This window comes from Leuresthes tenuis, unplaced genomic scaffold (assembly GCF_036924035.1).
Source record: "Leuresthes tenuis unplaced genomic scaffold, fLeuTen1.0.hap1 SCAF_1, whole genome shotgun sequence".
NCBI lineage: Eukaryota > Metazoa > Chordata > Actinopteri > Atheriniformes > Atherinopsidae > Leuresthes > Leuresthes tenuis.
In genome coordinates, this window is record NW_027325355.1 from 41422470 (window position 1) to 41436120 (window position 13651).

The following is a 13651-nucleotide window of genomic DNA, read 5'->3' on the forward strand; positions in this document are numbered from 1 at the left end:
TGTTGCTTACGGCCAAACCACCCTGAATATGTCCAACCTCGTCTGATCTCGGAAGCCAAGGAGGGTTGGGCCTGGTTAGTACTTTGATGGGAGACCGCTTGGGAATACCAGGTGCTGTAAGCTTTTTTTCTTCTCTCTACCACCTGCATGTCTTTTGTTGCAACGTCTGATCACCCTGTGACACATGAGGAAGGTGGTCATCTTCAGCTGCTGCTGCTTTGTTGGCAGACACAAAGTGATCTGAGAGTCTCAGTTTCAGCTGAAGAGAATGATCACATCAGAGAAGATGATATGCCCGCTACACATCAGCCTTTCTCGGCAATTATCTGGTTGCATAGAGGAACCGTATGATTCCAGTACCTATATAATGCACATTTGTCAGAGACATTGTTGCTTACGGCCACACAACCCTGAACATGCCCGACCTCGTCTGATCTCGGAAGCCAAGCACAGTTGGGCCTGGTTTGTACTTGGATGGAAGACCTCTTGGGAATACGAGGTGCTGTAAGCTTTTTCTCTTCTCTCTACCACCTGCATGTCTTTTGTTGCAACGTCTGATCACCCTGTGACACATGAGGAAGTTGGTCATCTTCAGCTTCTGCTGCTTTGTTGGCAGACACAAAGTGATCTGAGAGTCTCAGTTTCAGCTGAAGAGAAAAATCACGTCAGGGAAGAAGATGTGCCCACTACTTATCAGCTTTTCTCGGCAATTATCTGGTTACATAGAGGAACTGTATGATTCCAGTACCTTTATAATGCACATTTGTCACAGTTATGGTTGCTTACCGCCACACCACCCTGAATATGCCCGACCACGTCTGATCTCGGAAGCCAAGCAGGTTTGGGCCTGGTTAGTACTTGGATGGTAGACTCTCTGGGAATACCAGGTGCTGTAAGCTTTTTCTCTTCTCTCTACCACCTGCATGTCTTTTGTTGCAACGTCTGATCACCCTGTGACACATGAGGAAGTTGGTCATCTTCAGCTGCTGCTGCTTTGTTGGAAGACACAAAGTGATCTGAGAGTCTCAGTTTCAGCTGCAGAGAATAATCACGTCAGGGAAGAAGATGTGCCCACTACACATCAGCCTTTCTCGGAAATGATCTGGTTGCATAGAGGAACCGTATGATTCCAGTACCTATATAATGCACATTTGTCAGAGACATTGTTGCTTACGGCCACACCACCCTGAACATGCTCGATCTCGTCTGATCTCGGAAGCCAAGGAGGTTTGGGCCTGGTTAGTACTTGGATGGAAGACCTCTTGGGAATACCAGGTGCTGTAAGCTTTTTTTCTTCTCTCTACCACCTGCATGTCTTTTGTTGCAACGTCTGATCACCCTGTGACACATGAGGAAGGTGGTCATCTTCAGCTGCTGCTGCTTTGTTGGCAGACACAAAGTGATCTGAGAGTCTCAGTTTCAGCTGAAGAGAATGATCACATCAGAGAAGATGATATGCCCGCTACACATCAGCCTTTCTCGGCAATTATCTGGTTGCATAGAGGAACCGTATGATTCCAGTACCTATATAATGCACATTTGTCAGAGACATTGTTGCTTACGGCCACACAACCCTGAACATGCCCGACCTCGTCTGATCTCGGAAGCCAAGCACAGTTGGGCCTGGTTTGTACTTGGATGGAAGACCTCTTGGGAATACGAGGTGCTGTAAGCTTTTTCTCTTCTCTCTACCACCTGCATGTCTTTTGTTGCAACGTCTGATCACCCTGTGACACATGAGGAAGTTGGTCATCTTCAGCTTCTGCTGCTTTGTTGGCAGACACAAAGTGATCTGAGAGTCTCAGTTTCAGCTGAAGAGAAAAATCACGTCAGGGAAGAAGATGTGCCCACTACTTATCAGCTTTTCTCGGCAATTATCTGGTTACATAGAGGAACTGTATGATTCCAGTACCTTTATAATGCACATTTGTCACAGTTATGGTTGCTTATCGCCACACCACCCTGAATATGCCCGACCACGTCTGATCTCGGAAGCCAAGCAGGTTTGGGCCTGGTTAGTACTTGGATGGTAGACTCTCTGGGAATACCAGGTGCTGTAAGCTTTTTCTCTTCTCTCTACCACCTGCATGTCTTTTGTTGCAACGTCTGATCACCCTGTGACACATGAGGAAGTTGGTCATCTTCAGCTGCTGCTGCTTTGTTGGAAGACACAAAGTGATCTGAGAGTCTCAGTTTCAGCTGCAGAGAATAATCACGTCAGGGAAGAAGATGTGCCCACTACACATCAGCCTTTCTCGGAAATGATCTGGTTGCATAGAGGAACCGTATGATTCCAGTACCTATATAATGCACATTTGTCAGAGACATTGTTGCTTACGGCCACACCACCCTGAACATGCTCGATCTCGTCTGATCTCGGAAGCCAAGGAGGTTTGGGCCTGGTTAGTACTTGGATGGAAGACCTCTTGGGAATACCAGGTGTGGTAAGCTTTTTCTCTTCTCTCTACCACCTGCATGTCTTTTGTTGCAACGTCTGATCACCCTGTGACACATGAGGAAGTTGGTCATCTTCAGCAGCTGCTGCTGCTTTGTTGGCAGACACGAAGTGATCTGAGAGTCTCAGTTTCAGCTGCAGAGAATGATCACATCAGGGAAGAAGATATGCCCATAACAAGTGAGCCTTTCTCGGAAATTATCTGGTTACATAGAGGAAGTGTATGATTCCAGTACTTATATAATGCACATTTGTCACAGTTATTGTTGCTTACGGCCACACCACCCTGAATATACCCGACCTCGTCTGATCTCGGAAGCCAAGCAGGTTTGAGCCTGGTTAGTACTTGGATGGTAGACTGCTTGGGAATACCAGGTGCTGGAAGCGTTTTCTCTTCTCTCTACAACCTGCATGTCTTTTGTTGCAACGTCTGATCACCCTGTGACACATGAGGAAGTTGGTGATCTTCAGCAGCTGCTGCTTCTTTGTTGGCAGACACGAAGTGATCTGAGAGTCTCAGTTTCAGCTGCAGAAAATAATCACATCGGGGAAGAAGATGTGCCCACTACAAGTCAGCCTTTCTCGGCAATTATCTGGTTACATAGAGGAAGTGTATGATTCCAGTACTTATATAATGCACATTTGTCACAGATATTGTTGCTTACGGCCACACCACCCTGAATAAGCCCGACCTCGTCTGATCTTGGAAGCCAAGCAGGTTTGGGCCTGGTTAGTACTTGGTTGGGAGACTGCTTGGGAATACCAGGTGCTTTAAGCTTTTTCTCTTCTCTCTACCACCTGCATGTCTTTTGTTGCAACGTCTGATCACCCTGTGACACATGAGGAAGGTGGTCATCTTCAGCTGCTGCTGCTTTGTTGGCAGACACGAAGTGATCTGAGAGTCTCAGTTTCAGCTGAAGAGAATGATCACATCAGAGAAGATGATATGCCCGCTATACATCAGCCTTTCTCGCCAATTATCTGGTTGCATAGAGGAACCGTATGATTCCAGTACCTATATAATGCACATTTGTCAGAGACATTGTTGCTTACGGCCACACAACCCTGAACATGCCCGACCTCGTCTGATCTCGGAAGCCAAGCACAGTTGGGCCTGGTTTGTACTTGGATGGAAGACCTCTTGGGAATACGAGGTGCTGTAAGCTTTTTCTCTTCTCTCTACCACCTGCATGTCTTTTGTTGCAACGTCTGATCACCCTGTGACACATGAGGAAGTTGGTGATCTTCAGCTTCTGCTGCTTTGTTGGCAGACACAAAGTGATCTGAGAGTCTCAGTTTCAGCTCGAGAGAATAATCACGTCAGGGAAGAAGATGTGCCCACTACTTATCAGCTTTTCTCTGCAATTATCTGGTTACATAGAGGAACTGTATGATTCCAGTACCTTTATAATGCACATTTGTCACAGTTATGGTTGATTACCGCCACACCACCCTGAATATGCCCGACCAAGTCTGATCTCAGAAGCCAAGCAGGTTTGGGCCTGGTTAGTACTTGGATGGTAGACTCTCTGGCAATACCAGGTGCTGTAAGCTTTTTCTCTTCTCTCTACCACCTGCATGTCTTTTGTTGCAACGTCTGATCACCCTGTGACACATGAGGAAGTTGGTCATCTTCAGCTGCTGCTGCTTTGTTGGCAGACACAAAGTGATCTGAGAGTCTCAGTTTCAGCTGCAGAGAATAATCACGTCAGGGAAGAAGATGTGCCCACTACACATCAGCCTTTCTCGGAAATGATCTGGTTGCATAGAGGAACCGTATGATTCCAGTACCTGTATAATGCACATTTGTCAGAGACATTGTTGCTTACGGCCACACAACCCTGAACATGCCCGACCTCGTCTGATCTCGGAAGCCAAGCACAGTTGGGCCTGGTTTGTACTTGGATGGAAGACCTCTTGGGAATACGAGGTGCTGTAAGCTTTTTCTCTTCTCTCTACCACCTGCATGTCTTTTGTTGCAACGTCTGATCACCCTGTGACACATGAGGAAGTTGGTCATCTTCAGCTTCTGCTGCTTTGTTGGCAGACACAAAGTGATCTGAGAGTCTCAGTTTCAGCTCGAGAGAATAATCACGTCAGGGAAGAAGATGTGCCCACTACTTATCAGCTTTTCTCTGCAATTATCTGGTTACATAGAGGAACTGTATGATTCCAGTACCTTTATAATGCACATTTGTCACAGTTATGGTTGATTACCGCCACACCACCCTGAATATGCCCGACCAAGTCTGATCTCGGAAGCCAAGCGGGTTTGGGCCTGGTTAGTACTTGGATGGTAGACTCTCTGGGAATACCAGGTGCTGTAAGCTTTTTCTCTTCTCTCTACCACCTGCATGTCTTTTGTTGCAACGTCTGATCACCCTGTGACACATGAGGAAGTTGGTCATCTTCAGCTGCTGCTGCTTTGTTGGCAGACACAAAGTGATCTGAGAGTCTCAGTTTCAGCTGCAGAGAATAATCACGTCAGGGAAGAAGATGTGCCCACTACACATCAGCCTTTCTCGGAAATGATCTGGTTGCATAGAGGAACCGTATGATTCCAGTACCTGTATAATGCACATTTGTCAGAGACATTGTTGCTTACGGCCACACCACCCTGAACATGCTCGACCTCGTCTGATCTCGGAAGCCAAGGAGGTTTGGGCCTGGTTAGTACTTGGATAGAAGACCTCTTGGGAATACCAGGTGTGGTAAGCTTTTTCTCTTCTCTCTACCACCTGCATGTCTTTTGTTGCAACGTCTGATCACCCTGTGACACATGAGGAAGTTGGTCATCTTCAGCAGCTGCTGCTGCTTTGTTGGCAGACACGAAGTGATCTGAGAGTCTCAGTTTCAGCTGCAGAGAATGATCACATCAGGGAAGAAGATATGCCCATAACAAGTGAGCCTTTCTCGGAAATTATCTGGTTACATAGAGGAAGTGTATGATTCCAGTACTTATATAATGCACATTTGTCACAGTTATTGTTGCTTACGGCCACACCACCCTGAATATACCCGACCTCGTCTGATCTCGGAAGCCAAGCACGTTTGAGCCTGGTTAGTACTTGGATGGTAGACTGCTTGGGAATACCAGGTGCTGTAAGCGTTTTCTCTTCTCTCTACAACCTGCATGTCTTTTGTTGCAACGTCTGATCACCCTGTGACACATGAGGAAGTTGGTGATCTTCAGCTGCTGCTGCTTTGTTGGCAGACACCAAGTGATCTGAGAGTCTCAGTTTCAGCTGCAGAGAATAATCACATCAGGGAAGAAGATGTGCCCATAACAAGTCAGCCTTTCTCTGCAATTATCTGGTTACATAGAGGAAGTGTATGATTCCAGTACCTATATAATGCACATTTGTCACAGAAATTGTTCCTTACGGCCACACCACCCTGAATATGCCCGACCTCGTCTGATCTCGGAAGCCAAGGAGGGTTGGGCCTGGTTAGTACTTTAATGGGAGACTTCTTGGGAATACCAGGTGCTGTAAGCGTTTTCTCTTCTCTCTACAACCTGCATGTCTTTTGTTGCAACGTCTGATCACCCTGTGACACATGAGGAAGTTGGTCATCTTCAGCTGCTGCCGCTTTGTTGGCAGACACGAAGTGATCTGAGAGTCTCAGTTTCAGCTGAAGAGAATAATCACGTCAGGGAAGAAGATGTGCCCACTACACATCAGCCTTTCTCAGCAATTATCTGGTTACATAGAGGAACCGTATGATTCCTGTACCTATATAATGCACATTTGTCACAGACATTGTTACTTACGGCCACACCACCCTGAATTTGCCTGACCTCGTCTGATCTCGGAAGCCAAGCAGTGTTGGGCCTGGTTAGTACTTGGGTGGGAGACCGCTTGGGAATACCAGGTGCTGTAAGGTTTTTCTCTTCTCTCTACCACCTGCATGTGTTTTGTTGCAACGTCTGATCACCCTGTGACACATGAGGTATTTGGTCATCTTCAGCTGCGGCTGCTTTGTTGGCAAACACGAAGTGATCTGAGAGTCTCGGTTTCAGCTGAAGAGAATGATCACATCAGAGAAGATGATATGCCCGCTACACATCAGCCTTTCTCGGCAATTATCTGGTTGCATAGAGGAACCGTATGATTCCAGTACCTATATAATGCACATTTGTCAGAGACATTGTTGCTTACGGCCACACAACCCTGAACATGCCCGACCTCGTCTGATCTCGGAAGACAAGCACAGTTGGGCCTGGTTTGTACTTGGATGGAAGACCTCTTGGGAATACGAGGTGCTGTAAGCTTTTTCTCTTCTCTCTACCACCTGCATGTCTTTTGTTGCAACGTCTGATCACCCTGTGACACATGAGGAAGTTGGTCATCTTCAGCTTCTGCTGCTTTGTTGGCAGACACAAAGTGATCTGAGAGTCTCAGTTTCAGCTGAAGAGAATAATCACGTCAGGGAAGAAGATGTGCCCACTACTTATCAGCTTTTCTCTGCAATTATCTGGTTACATAGAGGAACTGTATGATTCCAGTACCTTTATAATGCACATTTGTCACAGTTATGGTTGCTTACCGCCACACCACCCTGAATATGCCCGACCATGTCTGATCTCGGAAGCCAAGCAGGTTTGGGCCTGGTTAGTTCTTGGATGGTAGACTCTCTGGGAATACCAGGTGCTGTAAGCTTTTTCTCTTCTCTCTACCACCTGCATGTCTTTTGTTGCAACGTCTGATCACCCTGTGACACATGAGGAAGTTGGTCATCTTCAGCTGCTGCTGCTTTGTTGGCAGACACAAAGTGATCTGAGAGTCTCAGTTTCAGCTGCAGAGAATAATCACGTCAGGGAAGAAGATGTGCCCACTACACATCAGCCTTTCTCGGAAATGATCTGGTTGCATAGAGGAACCGTATGATTCCAGTACCTATATAATGCACATTTGTCAGAGACATTGTTGCTTACGGCCACAACACCCTGAACATGCTCGACCTCGTCTGATCTCGGAAGCCAAGGAGGTTTGGGCCTGGTTAGTACTTGGATGGAAGACCTCTTGGGAATACCAGGTGTGGTAAGCTTTTTCTCTTCTCTCTACCACCTGCATGTCTTTTGTTGCAACGTCTGATCACCCTGTGACACATGAGGAAGTTGGTCATCTTCAGCAGCTGCTGCTGCTTTGTTGGCAGACACGAAGTGATCTGAGAGTCTCAGTTTCAGCTGCAGAGAATGATCACATCAGGGAAGAAGATATGCCCATAACAAGTGAGCCTTTCTCGGAAATTATCTGGTTACATAGAGGAAGTGTATGATTCCAGTACTTATATAATGCACATTTGTCACAGTTATTGTTGCTTACGGCCACACCACCCTGAATATACCCGACCTCGTCTGATCTCGGAAGCCAAGCAGGTTTGAGCCTGGTTAGTACTTGGATGGAAGACCTCTTGGGAATACCAGGTGTGGTAAGCTTTTTCTCTTCTCTCTACCACCTGCATGTCTTTTGTTGCAACGTCTGATCACCCTGTGACACATGAGGAAGTTGGTGATCTTCAGCAGCTGCTGCTTCTTTGTTGGCAGACACGAAGTGATCTGAGAGTCTCAGTTTCAGCTGCAGAAAATAATCACATCGGGGAAGAAGATGTGCCCACTACAAGTCAGCCTTTCTCGGCAATTATCTGGTTACATAGAGGAAGTGTATGATTCCAGTACTTATATAATGCACATTTGTCACAGATATTGTTGCTTATGGCCACACCACCCTGAATAAGCCCGACCTCGTCTGATCTTGGAAGCCAAGCAGGTTTGGGCCTGGTTAGTACTTGGATGGGAGACTGCTTGGGAATACCAGGTGCTTTAAGCTTTTTCTCTTCTCTCTACCACCTGCATGTCTTTTGTTGCAACGTCTGATCACCCTGTGACACATGAGGAAGGTGTTCATCTTCAGCTGCTGCTGCTTTGTTGGCAGACACGAAGTGATCTGAGAGTCTCAGTTTCAGCTGAAGAGAATGATCACATCAGAGAAGATGATATACCCGCTACACATCAGCCTTTCTCGCCAATTATCTGGTTGCATAGAGGAACCGTATGATTCCAGTACCTATATAATGCACATTTGTCAGAGACATTGTTGCTTACGGCCACACAACCCTGAACATGCCCGACCTCGTCTGATCTCGGAAGCCAAGCACAGTTGGGCCTGGTTTGTACTTGGATGGAAGACCTCTTGGGAATACGAGGTGCTGTAAGCTTTTTCTCTTCTCTCTACCACCTGCATGTCTTTTGTTGCAACGTCTGATCACCCTGTGACACATGAGGAAGTTGGTCATCTTCAGCTTCTGCTGCTTTGTTGGCAGACACAAAGTGATCTGAGAGTCTCAGTTTCAGCTCGAGAGAATAATCACGTCAGGGAAGAAGATGTGCCCACTACTTATCAGCTTTTCTCGGCAATTATCTGGTTACATAGAGGAACTGTATGATTCCAGTACCTTTATAATGCACATTTGTCACAGTTATGGTTGCTTACCGCCACACCACCCTGAATATGCCCGACCACGTCTGATCTCGGAAGCCAAGCAGGTTTGGGCCTGGTTAGTACTTGGATGGTAGACTCTCTGGGAATGCCAGGTGCTGTAAGCTTTTTCTCTTCTCTCTACCACCTGCATGTCTTTTGTTGCAACGTCTGATCACCCTGTGACACATGAGGAAGTTGGTCATCTTCAGCTGCTGCTGCTTTGTTGGCAGACACAAAGTGATCTGAGAGTCTCAGTTTCAGCTGCAGAGAATAATCACGTCAGGGAAGAAGATGTGCCCACTACACATCAGCCTTTCTCGGAAATGATCTGGTTGCATAGAGGAACCGTATGATTCCAGTACCTATATAATGCACATTTGTCAGAGACATTGTTGCTTACGGCCACACCACCCTGAACATGCTCGACCTCGTCTGATCTCGGAAGCCAAGGAGGTTTGGGCCTGGTTAGTACTTGTATAGGAGACCTCTTGGGAATACCAGGTGTGGTAAGCTTTTTCTCTTCTCTCTACCACCTGCATGTCTTTTGTTGCAACGTCTGATCACCCTGTGACACATGAGGAAGTTGGTCATCTTCAGCAGCTGCTGCTGCTTTGTTGGCAGACACGAAGTGATCTGAGAGTCTCAGTTTCAGCTGCAGAGAATGATCACATCAGGGAAGAAGATATGCCCATAACAAGTGAGCCTTTCTCGGAAATTATCTGGTTACATAGAGGAACTGTATGATTCCAGTACTTATATAATGCACATTTGTCACAGTTATTGTTGCTTACGGCCACACCACCCTGAATATACCCGACCTCGTCTGATCTCGGAAGCCAAGCACGTTTGAGCCTGGTTAGTACTTGGATGGTAGACTGCTTGGGAATACCAGGTGCTGTAAGCGTTTTCTCTTCTCTCTACAACCTGCATGTCTTTTGTTGCAACGTCTGATCACCCTGTGACACATGAGGAAGTTGGTGATCTTCAGCTGCTGCTGCTTTGTTGGCAGACACCAAGTGATCTGAGAGTCTCAGTTTCAGCTGCAGAGAATAATCACGTCAGGGAAGAAGATGTGCCCACTACACATCAGCCTTTCTCAGCAATTATCTGGTTACATAGAGGAACCGTATGATTCCTGTACCTATATAATGCACATTTGTCACAGACATTGTTACTTACGGCCACACCACCCTGAATTTGCCTGACCTCGTCTGATCTCGGAAGCCAAGCAGTGTTGGGCCTGGTTAGTACTTGGGTGGGAGACCTTTTGGGAATACCAGGTGCTGTAAGGTTTTTCTCTTCTCTCTACCACCTGCATGTGTTTTGTTGCAACGTCTGATCACCCTGTGACACATGAGGTATTTGGTCATCTTCAGCTGCGGCTGCTTTGTTGGCAAACACGAAGTGATCTGAGAGTCTCAGTTTCAGCTGAAGAGAATGATCACGTCAGGGAACAAGATGTGCCCACTACACATCAGCCTTTCTCTGCAATTATCTGGTTGCATAGAGGAACCGTATGATTCCAGTACCTATATAATGCACATTTTTCAGAGATATTGTTGCTTACGGCCACACCACCCTGAGCATGCCCGCCCTCGTCTGATCTCGGAAGCCAAGCACAGTTGGGCCTGGTTTGTACTTGGATGGAAGACCTTTTGGGAATACCAGGTGCTTTAAGCTTTTTCTCTTCTCTCAACCACCTGCATGTCTTTTGTTGCAATGTCTGATCACCCTGTGACACATGAGGAAGTTGGTCATCTTCAGCTGCTGCTGCTTTGTTGGCAGACACGAAGTGATCTGAGAGTCTCATTTTCAGCTGGAGAGAATTATCACGTCAGGGAAAAAGATATGCCCGCTACATATCAGCCTTTCTCTGCAATTATCTGGTTACATAGAGGAACCATATGATTTGATTGCCTATATAATGCGCATTTGTCACAGAGATTGTTGCTTACGGCCAAACCACCCTGAATATGTCCAACCTCGTCTGATCTCGGAAGCCAAGGAGGGTTGGGCCTGGTTAGTACTTTGATGGGAGACCGCTTGGGAATACCAGGTGCTGTAAGCTTTTTTTCTTCTCTCTACCACCTGCATGTCTTTTGTTGCAACGTCTGATCACCCTGTGACACATGAGGAAGGTGGTCATCTTCAGCTGCTGCTGCTTTGTTGGCAGACACGAAGTGATCTGAGAGTCTCAGTTTCAGCTGAAGAGAATGATCACATCAGAGAAGATGATATGCCCGCTACACATCAGCCTTTCTCGGCAATTATCTGGTTGCATAGAGGAACCATATGATTCCAGTACCTATATAATGCACATTTGTCAGAGACATTGTTGCTTACGGCCACACAACCCTGAACATGCCCGACCTCGTCTGATCTCGGAAGCCAAGCACAGTTGGTTCTGGTTTGGACTTGGATGGAAGACCTCTTGGGAATACGAGGTGCTGTAAGCTTTTTCTCTTCTCTCTACCACCTGCATGTCTTTTGTTGCAACGTCTGATCACCCTGTGACACATGAGGAAGTTGGTCATCTTCAGCTTCTGCTGCTTTGTTGGCAGACACAAAGTGATCTGAGAGTCTCAGTTTCAGCTCGAGAGAATAATCACGTCAGGGAAGAAGATGTTCCCACTACTTATCAGCTTTTCTTGGCAATTATCTGGTTACATAGAGGAACTGTATGATTCCAATATCTTTATAATGCACATTTGTCACAGTTATGGTTGCTTACCGCCACACCACCCTGAATATGCCTGACCACGTCTGATCTCGGAAGCCAAGCAGGTTTGGGCCTGGTTAGTACTTGGATGATAGACTCTCTGGGAATACCAGGTGCTGTAAGCTTTTTCTCTTCTCTCTACCACCTGCATGTCTTTTGTTGCAACGTCTGATCACCCTGTGACACATGAGGAAGTTGGTCATCTTCAGCTGCTGCTGCTTTGTTGGTAGACACAAAGTGATCTGAGAGTCTCAGTTTCAGCTGCAGAGAATAATCACGTCAGGGAAGAAGATGTGCCCACTACACATCAGCCTTTCTCGGAAATTATCTGGTTGCATAGAGGAACCGTATGATTCCAGTACCTATATAATGCACATTTGTCAGAGACATTGTTGCTTACGGCCACACCACCCTGAACATGCTCGACCTCGTCTGATCTCGGAAGCCAAGGAGGTTTGGGCCTGGTTAGTACTTGGATGGAAGACCTCTTGGGAATGCCAGGTGTGGTAAGCTTTTTCTCTTCTCTCTACCACCTGCATGTCTTTTGTTGCAACGTCTGATCACCCTGTGACACATGAGGAAGTTGGTCATCTTCAGCAGCTGCTGCTGCTTTGTTGGCAGACACGAAGTGATCTGAGAGTCTCAGTTTATGCTGCAGAGAATGATCACATCAGGGAAGAAGATGTGCCCATAACAAGTGAGCCTTTCTCGGAAATTATCTGGTTACATAGAGGAAGTGTATGATTCCAGTACTTATATAATGCACATTTGTCACAGTTATTGTTGCTTACGGCCACACCACCCTGAATATACCCGACCTCGTCTGATCTCGGAAGCCAAGCAGGTTTGAGCCTGGTTAGTACTTGGATGGTAGACTGCTTGGGAATACCAGGTGCTGTAAGCGTTTTCTCTTCTCTCTACAACCTGCATGTCTTTTGTTGCAACGCCTGATCACCCTGTGACACATGAGGAAGTTGGTCATCTTCAGCTGCTGCTGCTTTGTTGGCAGACACCAAGTGATCTGAGAGTCTCAGTTTCAGCTGCAGAGAATAATCACATCAGGGAAGAAGATGTGCCCATAACAAGTCAGCCTTTCTCTGCAATTATCTGGTTACATAGAGGAAGTGTATGATTCCAGTACCTATATAATGCACATTTGTCACAGAAATTGTTCCTTACGGCCACACCACCCTGAATATGCCCGACCTCGTCTGATCTCGGAAGCCAAGGAGGGTTGGTCCTGGTTAGTACTTTAATGGGAGACTGCTTGGGAATACCAGGTGCTGTAAGCGTTTTCTCTTCTCTCTACAACCTGCATGTGTTTTGTTGCAACGTCTGATCACCCTGTGACACATGAGGAAGTTGGTCATCTTCAGCTGCTGCTGCTTTGTTGGAAGACACGAAGTGATCTGAGAGTCTCAGTTTCAGTTGCAGAGAATGACCACATCAGAGAAGATGATATGCCCGCTACACATCAGCCTTTCTCGGCAATTATCTGGTTGCATAGAGGAACCGTATGATTCCAGTACCTATATAATGCACATTTGTCAGAGACATTGTTGCTTACGGCCACACCACCCTGAACATGCCTGACTTCGTCTGATCTCGGAAGCCAAGCAGTGTTGGGCCTGGTTAGTACTTGGATGGGAGATCTCTTGGGAATACCAGGTGCTGTAAGCTTCGTCTCTTCTCTCGACCACCTGCATGTCTTTTGTTGCAACGTCTGATCATCCTGTGACACATGAGGAAGTTGGTCATCTTCAGCAGCTGCTGCTTCTTTGTTGGCAGACACGAAGTGATCTGAGAGTCTCAGTTTCAGCTGCAGAGAATAATCACATCAGGGAAGAAGATGTTCCCACTACAAGTCAGCCTTTCTCGGCAATTATCTGGTTACATAGAGGAAGTGTATGATTCCAGTACTTAGCAGCCACCACCCCAAGTCCCCTAAGGGACCCCGCCCCACACCGCAAGACAGCCCCACCTGCAAGCCCCCAA

The 13651-nt window shown here is 46.8% G+C and overlaps 33 pseudogenes; all 33 read left to right on the plus strand.

Moving 5' to 3' along the window:
* Positions 1-4: 4 nt before the first annotated feature.
* On the plus strand, positions 5-123 carry LOC140316674 (5S ribosomal RNA; annotated as a pseudogene).
* Positions 124-392: 269 nt separating this feature from the next.
* On the plus strand, positions 393-511 carry LOC140294037 (5S ribosomal RNA; annotated as a pseudogene).
* A 269-nt stretch (positions 512-780) lies between these two features.
* LOC140282535 (5S ribosomal RNA) lies at positions 781-899 on the plus strand (annotated as a pseudogene).
* Positions 900-1168: 269 nt separating this feature from the next.
* LOC140300044 (5S ribosomal RNA) lies at positions 1169-1287 on the plus strand (annotated as a pseudogene).
* Positions 1288-1556: 269 nt separating this feature from the next.
* Positions 1557-1675, plus strand: LOC140294038 (5S ribosomal RNA; annotated as a pseudogene).
* A 269-nt stretch (positions 1676-1944) lies between these two features.
* On the plus strand, positions 1945-2063 carry LOC140289201 (5S ribosomal RNA; annotated as a pseudogene).
* A 269-nt stretch (positions 2064-2332) lies between these two features.
* On the plus strand, positions 2333-2451 carry LOC140280262 (5S ribosomal RNA; annotated as a pseudogene).
* Positions 2452-2723: 272 nt separating this feature from the next.
* LOC140291186 (5S ribosomal RNA) lies at positions 2724-2842 on the plus strand (annotated as a pseudogene).
* Positions 2843-3114: 272 nt separating this feature from the next.
* LOC140291217 (5S ribosomal RNA) lies at positions 3115-3233 on the plus strand (annotated as a pseudogene).
* A 269-nt stretch (positions 3234-3502) lies between these two features.
* On the plus strand, positions 3503-3621 carry LOC140294039 (5S ribosomal RNA; annotated as a pseudogene).
* Positions 3622-4278: 657 nt separating this feature from the next.
* Positions 4279-4397, plus strand: LOC140294040 (5S ribosomal RNA; annotated as a pseudogene).
* Positions 4398-4666: 269 nt separating this feature from the next.
* Positions 4667-4785, plus strand: LOC140295977 (5S ribosomal RNA; annotated as a pseudogene).
* A 269-nt stretch (positions 4786-5054) lies between these two features.
* Positions 5055-5173, plus strand: LOC140294813 (5S ribosomal RNA; annotated as a pseudogene).
* A 272-nt stretch (positions 5174-5445) lies between these two features.
* On the plus strand, positions 5446-5564 carry LOC140289719 (5S ribosomal RNA; annotated as a pseudogene).
* A 269-nt stretch (positions 5565-5833) lies between these two features.
* Positions 5834-5952, plus strand: LOC140269976 (5S ribosomal RNA; annotated as a pseudogene).
* A 269-nt stretch (positions 5953-6221) lies between these two features.
* On the plus strand, positions 6222-6340 carry LOC140305334 (5S ribosomal RNA; annotated as a pseudogene).
* A 269-nt stretch (positions 6341-6609) lies between these two features.
* Positions 6610-6728, plus strand: LOC140294459 (5S ribosomal RNA; annotated as a pseudogene).
* A 269-nt stretch (positions 6729-6997) lies between these two features.
* On the plus strand, positions 6998-7116 carry LOC140295546 (5S ribosomal RNA; annotated as a pseudogene).
* A 269-nt stretch (positions 7117-7385) lies between these two features.
* Positions 7386-7504, plus strand: LOC140295964 (5S ribosomal RNA; annotated as a pseudogene).
* Positions 7505-7776: 272 nt separating this feature from the next.
* On the plus strand, positions 7777-7895 carry LOC140276605 (5S ribosomal RNA; annotated as a pseudogene).
* A 272-nt stretch (positions 7896-8167) lies between these two features.
* Positions 8168-8286, plus strand: LOC140287204 (5S ribosomal RNA; annotated as a pseudogene).
* A 269-nt stretch (positions 8287-8555) lies between these two features.
* Positions 8556-8674, plus strand: LOC140294042 (5S ribosomal RNA; annotated as a pseudogene).
* A 269-nt stretch (positions 8675-8943) lies between these two features.
* LOC140289253 (5S ribosomal RNA) lies at positions 8944-9062 on the plus strand (annotated as a pseudogene).
* Positions 9063-9331: 269 nt separating this feature from the next.
* On the plus strand, positions 9332-9450 carry LOC140294690 (5S ribosomal RNA; annotated as a pseudogene).
* A 272-nt stretch (positions 9451-9722) lies between these two features.
* Positions 9723-9841, plus strand: LOC140289720 (5S ribosomal RNA; annotated as a pseudogene).
* Positions 9842-10110: 269 nt separating this feature from the next.
* Positions 10111-10229, plus strand: LOC140309458 (5S ribosomal RNA; annotated as a pseudogene).
* A 269-nt stretch (positions 10230-10498) lies between these two features.
* Positions 10499-10617, plus strand: LOC140296207 (5S ribosomal RNA; annotated as a pseudogene).
* A 269-nt stretch (positions 10618-10886) lies between these two features.
* Positions 10887-11005, plus strand: LOC140316678 (5S ribosomal RNA; annotated as a pseudogene).
* Positions 11006-11662: 657 nt separating this feature from the next.
* On the plus strand, positions 11663-11781 carry LOC140294837 (5S ribosomal RNA; annotated as a pseudogene).
* Positions 11782-12050: 269 nt separating this feature from the next.
* On the plus strand, positions 12051-12169 carry LOC140293095 (5S ribosomal RNA; annotated as a pseudogene).
* Positions 12170-12441: 272 nt separating this feature from the next.
* LOC140269372 (5S ribosomal RNA) lies at positions 12442-12560 on the plus strand (annotated as a pseudogene).
* A 269-nt stretch (positions 12561-12829) lies between these two features.
* On the plus strand, positions 12830-12948 carry LOC140291001 (5S ribosomal RNA; annotated as a pseudogene).
* Positions 12949-13217: 269 nt separating this feature from the next.
* On the plus strand, positions 13218-13336 carry LOC140302553 (5S ribosomal RNA; annotated as a pseudogene).
* The last annotated feature ends 315 nt before the right edge of the window (positions 13337-13651 follow it).